Here is a 6,095-nt window from a genome sequence, read left to right on the forward strand (position 1 = left end):
TGTGCTCCTGGCTGAGTCAGATGAGGGTCCTAGTTAAGGGCTCAGGGTTAGACGTCAACCACAAACAGGCCTCCCAGCAACACACTTGTTTCCTGGACCCCGAACTCCCAAGCCTTGTAAAGTGGCCGGAAGAATCCGTTTATCTCCACAGAAACTCAAGGACCTGGCCCTGTTGCTGTCTGTACAGAAAAGACGCTAAGGCGCACAGGGGAAGCCAGTTACCCGTGCATTTACGGCTATGTGTGTTCAAACCCAGCTTCTGGCTTGAAGACGTGCATGCATTATGGGCCTAAGCCCCGGGGACCCCCAGTTACACACTGAATGTTGTGTTGGTGCTGTGACTACTCTAGTGATGGCAACCCTCTGAAGGAGAGAACAAGAGCTCCCCCAAATAAGGAGGTCCTACTACCTACATATCAATGGACTCAGCCACGGTGAGGTTCCTTTCACGGTGACTCTCCTTATCCTGTGTGATTGCCTCACAAGCTTCCAGCCACCTTCCATAGGAAACATCTCTTTGAGGGATGTCTGTGATGCATGGTGTCGAAGCATGGCATGCAGGCACACAGCTGGTGATGCACACCTGCAGGCTTTCCCAGCAGAGAACCAAGCGCACTTGCAGCAGGCTCTCCCACATACCTCCTACTGCAGGGAGCTGGGCTCACCCCTGGGTCCTCACCACCAGCGCCAGTTGTTAGCATGTGTCTGTGTGAGAGTGTCTTTAACTTATTGGCGCACATCCCAGGGGGGCAATTGCCACCCAAGCCTGAGTCTATCCCAAGGATAATTACCAGCAAACTCTGGCACTGGGGTTGAGAGATCAGCATCTGTTCCTGTCACTGGCTACTCAGCATTGGGGTTACAAGTGCGAGCCACCATGCCTGGCTTCTTTCGTGGGTTCTGGGGACTTGAAGTCATGTTCTCACACTTGCATTGCAAGCACTTTCCAAGTTGCTGTCTCTGAAGACCCCCGGGCCCTTCTGCTTTTAAGACTGTGTCTAACTGTGAGTGTCCCTGTGATGGGTCAAGGGTTAGTGAGGCGCTGAGAGACTGCAGCGCTGCTCTGGGGCCTCTTTATCTTCATGGCAAAGCCTCACGTTGTTTCCGCATTTGTCGTCCCCACTGTCCCGGCCCCTGCAGTGTCTCCTGCATGACAAGATTCTTTTAACTACCATAACAGCTTCTAGCTCTGCTGCTTCTTTCCAACCAGTGTAGGAAGGACTCGTTCAGTCTTTACCTACTACAGCTGTTGACAGAGGGCTCTTTCAGGAGCCCTGCTGGCCCCCTGGGCCCTTCCTCTCCCACCTCCAACTCAGTGGTTCTACAGAGACGCTGAGCCCCCAAGCCACCGCTAGCTGAGGTAGTAGCCTCAGGGAGGCCTTGCAGAGTCAGGAAGTTCAACTCTCGCTGTCTCTAAAATTGCTTCAGGTTCCCGCCCCATGGCTCAGGGGATCTGGCCTTCCTCCTAAACAGAGCTGCATCATCCACTTAGAGACCCAGATGCTGTCCTTCTGTGTCCCTCCTGGGGGCAGGGCTTGCAGGTTTCGGCTCGCTGCAGGGGCATGCTCTGCAGGTCCTCCATCCTTATCACTGAGCTGGAAGCTTCTCCTGTGCTACAGCAGTGGCTGCTTCATCTCAGCGTCTTATTGTTTAGTCACAAATAACTGGAGCCTCGTTCTATCCCCTTATATTTGGATTTGGGATTAGGTTGCTCTTAGCATGTAGGAAAATCCCAACTTTGCAAGAGTGAAACCCAGACGTCCATTCGAGACAGGGCCACTGTGTCACTTTGGAGGTGGGGATTATTTTAAGATTTAAGGTATTTTAATTATAGTGATGCAAGTGGACGATAAAAACAAAAACAAAGAAGTTCACAGCGAAGAGCCAGTGTCTGTCCCCAGTTCCATCTCACTCTTGGTTTCTTTTCTTGTTGTGATAAAATGAAAGTAACTTCGGGGCAGGGGGTGGGGGGTGGGGGGTGGGGGGTGGGGAGTGGCTATTTTGGCTCACAGCTCAACTGTTTAGTCCGCAGCTGTGGAGACTCAAGGCTGCAGGAGTTTGAGGCAGTTGCTTACATCATGTCCACAAACAGGTAGGAGAGACCCATGAATGAACGCTTAGCCTGGGTGATTCTACAGCCTGCTGTTGACAGTGGACACTAACCTCACAAGCCTCCTCAAGGTGAGGCTCTGATCACCTCACTGTCAGCTCGTTGACTCTGTTCCCTTGACGCTTTTAGAAGTCTGTTTCTGTGTCCTAGACCAGGTTCCACAGAACCAAGGGCTGAGTGAGGACAGAGGGAAGGAAGCGATACAGAGCTCGCTAGACTCAGCTTCAAATTGCCTATGTGAGGGAACTCTGGGCGTGAACAGAACCAACCACGCTGAGGGAAAGGCAGCTTATCAGGCCGTGGACTCGGGGTGCCCTTGGTGGAGGGGAAGTGAGCCCTTTCCATGAGGTCAGGTGAGCTGTTCAAAGCCTACGATGCTGGCAGAGGAGCTGTGTGCCGGGTGACGGGAACGCAGGTGAGGCACCGAGAAACCGGGTTATTATCTGAGGTGGTAGGACAAGCACGGGACTCTCAAAGCCTTAGGAGGATGCAAGAGCGGGACATCTAGGCACAAGCTCAACATTCACACTTCACCGTAAATTAATCTGTCGGCTGTGACTGCCAGCCGAGGCAAGCCCTTTGGCTGATGGAGCAGAATGGGGCGTGGCGAGCCAGGTTCTTTGCAACGGTTTGGGGAGTGGAAGGACAGACATAAGGGATAGAGAGTCCCATGAGGAAGAACGACATTGGGGACTTCACGGGCTGCTAAGCACGTGACCCTGAGCAAAAGGCAGGAGCACCTAGAGGGAAACACCCCTCACACCTACCAAGAAGTAAGTGTTTCTCTCTCTTCTGTGTTCCGCTTAGCAAATATTGTCATTTTTTCACATATGCTTTCAAACAATTTGAAAATTACAACACACACACAAGCACCATGCACACACAGACCCACACACACATGCACACACCACACACACAAACCCACACATGCACACACCATACACACAGACATAAACATGCACAGACAGATACACACACACATGCACACACCACTTACACAGACCCACACATGCACACACCACACATATGTACACACCACACACACAGACACACATACATGTACACACCACACACACGCACACACCACACACACATATGCACACACACACACACACACACCCCTCCTAACGTCCATCTGTGAGTACTAGCCATTTGGTAATGAGAACTGCTCTTCTCTTGTGCTTGGCTTTTGGAGGGAGCTGGAATCTTCCTCTCTCTGCGGCTCGCACCAGTGTTTTCCACGCCCAGAGCTGAAGGACTCACATCCTAAGTGTTCCTACTAGGCAACGGGGCCTCTGGGAGCCCAGGCTGGAGACTTGTCCTCACAGCTGCTGTCAGGGGACCTGGCGCTTTGCCGTTCCTCGTTCAGCGCCTACACCTCCTGCCTGAGGAGCAGAGAGGCAGGCTTGCCCTCATCCTCACTGCATCCTTCTCAGCCAGGGGCCCTACTGTACTGAGATGCTCTCTCCTGATTCCCCCTCTCAAAATGCACATTCAGAGGCATCGCTCTGTTTTCACTCAAAATGACCAAACTATATATAGAGCAACGGGTTTCATCTGAGAGAGCCAGGAAGGAAGCTTCTGTTCACCTCCAATTCAAATAATAAGAAACTCAAAGAGCCAGAAGCCAATCAGCACAGGGCGGCCCTCGGGGAGAGACGGTCTGGACCAGAGAGTTAGTTCCAAAGCCGCTCCCTGTGCGCAGTCTGCAGCCTGGCCCCTAGCCCTATCTGCACTGATATTGAAAGGACATGCAAGGTGATCAAGCATTGAGAAAACCAACCTGCCAGTTTCAGCATCTTCTGATGCTCTGACAAAATGATCCAGGACAAGAGTTTACGGAGAGTGGGGCAGGGCATGGTGGTGTGTCCCTGTAGTGCATCTTCTCAGGAGGCCGAGACAGGAGGACCTCATGAGCCAGAGCACAAGGCAGAACACTAAAAAGGCCATCTTAAAGAAGAAAGGTTTGGGCTCTTGTTTCTGGAGGCAGCAATGTCCAGCAACTAGACACCAGCGTTAGGATTCCTTTTCTGTTGTTGGGGGAGGAGCCTGTTTTGCTTGAGGGTTCGGTCCATCACTGAGGAATCTGTGGCCCGCAGGAGCCAGAAGCCACTCGCTCTCAGCAGGTGGGGGCGGAGAAAGAATGTTGCCACCCAGTGCTTGCTCCTTTCTGTGTTTCTAATCCTTGGTTCTGCCCACACACAGGGTGGGTCCTCCCCACTCAGTTAACGCGCTTAGAAGACACACCCGAAGGCGTGACGCGCCTCAGTGATGTGCTAGGTGCTTACTATTAATCCAACCAATTAGCAATGGAAACTAAGCATCGCTCTCAGATCTGGCAAGGGCCATCTTACGGCCGCTGTAACAGGAGGAGGCACCATATGCCAAGGTAGGCCAAGGTGTTAACCCAGCTTCTTCTATTAAAACCCTGGTGCTAGGGGCTGCAGAGAAGGCTTGGTGGTTAAGAGTGCCGTCTGCTCTTCCAAAGGACCCAGGTTCAATTCCCAGCCCCCACACAGCGGCTCACAACTGTCTGTAACTCCAGTTCTAAGAGATCTGACACCCTCACACCAATGCACATAAACTAAAATTAAATAGTTTTTTTTAAAAATCATGGTGCTATCATGAGATGCCCCCTACTCAATTTTGCACGATGCTCATTGCTTCCCCAAAGTCCATCCTCCAAATACCAGCAATACGTCCATTTGCGGTTTACAACACATAAGCTTTAGGGGGAGGCATTTAAATCACAGCAGCCACCAGCACAGCCCGTCAGACCTCCGTCTCTTGCAAGCAAAATTTAATAATAGATGATTGTGTTTACTATACTCACTGCACATTCAGGTGCCTAGCACAGTGCTAAGGACTCAGCAGGATTTCATATAAATAAAGACAGTCCTCTTGTTTGCCTTTGAACTCCCAGTCAATACTCGTTGGTACACAGGACTCAAAGTTCCAGATGGTGAAGGAATTCTGTGTGTTAGGGTTTCCTAGACAGGTGTCTGTAGAGGGAGATAGGACAGAGTCCTAAGGATGGGTGACAATTTGACGGGCAGGTATGGGGAGGGGAACATAGGAGAGAGACATTTTCGTGGTGGGCAATTAGGAATAAAGACTTAGGATATCGGTATTACGAGGGATTTCACATACACGGTGCTGCACGGAGATGCCCTCTGCGGAAGAGGCTCTGTTGAGGGACTCGGTCTCATTTAAGAGCCAAACTGAACCACAGTGATCAGACACTGACACTCTGTAGGCAAAGACTTAAAGAAAACTCAGGCATTTCACCAAGAAGACCAGCAGAGAGGCTCCCAACAGAGGGTGGGGGGGGACTGATCTTGGTGCTACTGCACAGGCCAGCAACTCATGAAGGTTTACAGGCAGGATGCATACGGCTTTATAATGACTGGGCTACTGTAAATCCGTCTCCTCGTCACATGTTCTCCCAAAGGTGAGATGGCACACGTGTCCCATGTCCCTTCACAGGGGTCCTCACCACCAGCATTTAGGTCTCTGGGCTTCCTTGTGATCTGGGCAGTCAGAGGACCCCAGGGAACTTAGCTTCTGCCTGCAGGAAGCAGAGGCCTGATGTATCAGCCATGGCCGCCCCCTCCCCAGACCTCATGTGCTAGAAGCGGAATCTTCAGGTATGTTTGTTGCTGACATGTGGAGGGTGAGATCGGGGAGGTGGAGTAGAGGGCCCCACAAAGCCATCACGGCTCTATAAGAAGAGAAAGAGTAGCTCCGGGCATGGTGGCGCACGCCTTTAATCCCAGCACTCAGGAGGCAGAGGCAGGTGGATTGCTGTGAGTTCGAGGCCAGCCTGGTCTACAAAGCAAGTCCAGGACAGCCAAGGCTACACAGAGAAACCCTGTCTCGAAAAACCAAAAATAAATAAATAAATAATTCTTAAAAAAGAAGAGAAAGAATAATCCAGCTGTTGGGGCAGGGCTGCTGTGCATTGGGGTTTTCCTTGTACCCCTAG

At 51.5% G+C, this 6,095-nt stretch overlaps 1 protein-coding gene and 1 long non-coding RNA gene across 2 annotated transcripts in view; both read right to left on the reverse strand.

Moving 5' to 3' along the window:
* Positions 1-6,095, reverse strand: part of GASK1A (golgi associated kinase 1A) — a 401,830-nt gene that overhangs the window by 251,069 nt on the left and 144,666 nt on the right. The window lies entirely within an intron of this gene.
* Positions 1-6,095, reverse strand: part of LOC311580358 — a 42,818-nt gene that overhangs the window by 18,343 nt on the left and 18,380 nt on the right. The gene's annotated exons all lie outside the window — the stretch shown is intronic.

This window comes from Acomys minous (genome assembly GCF_964271855.1).
Source record: "Acomys minous genome assembly, chromosome: 13".
Taxonomy (NCBI): domain Eukaryota; kingdom Metazoa; phylum Chordata; class Mammalia; order Rodentia; family Muridae; genus Acomys; species Acomys minous.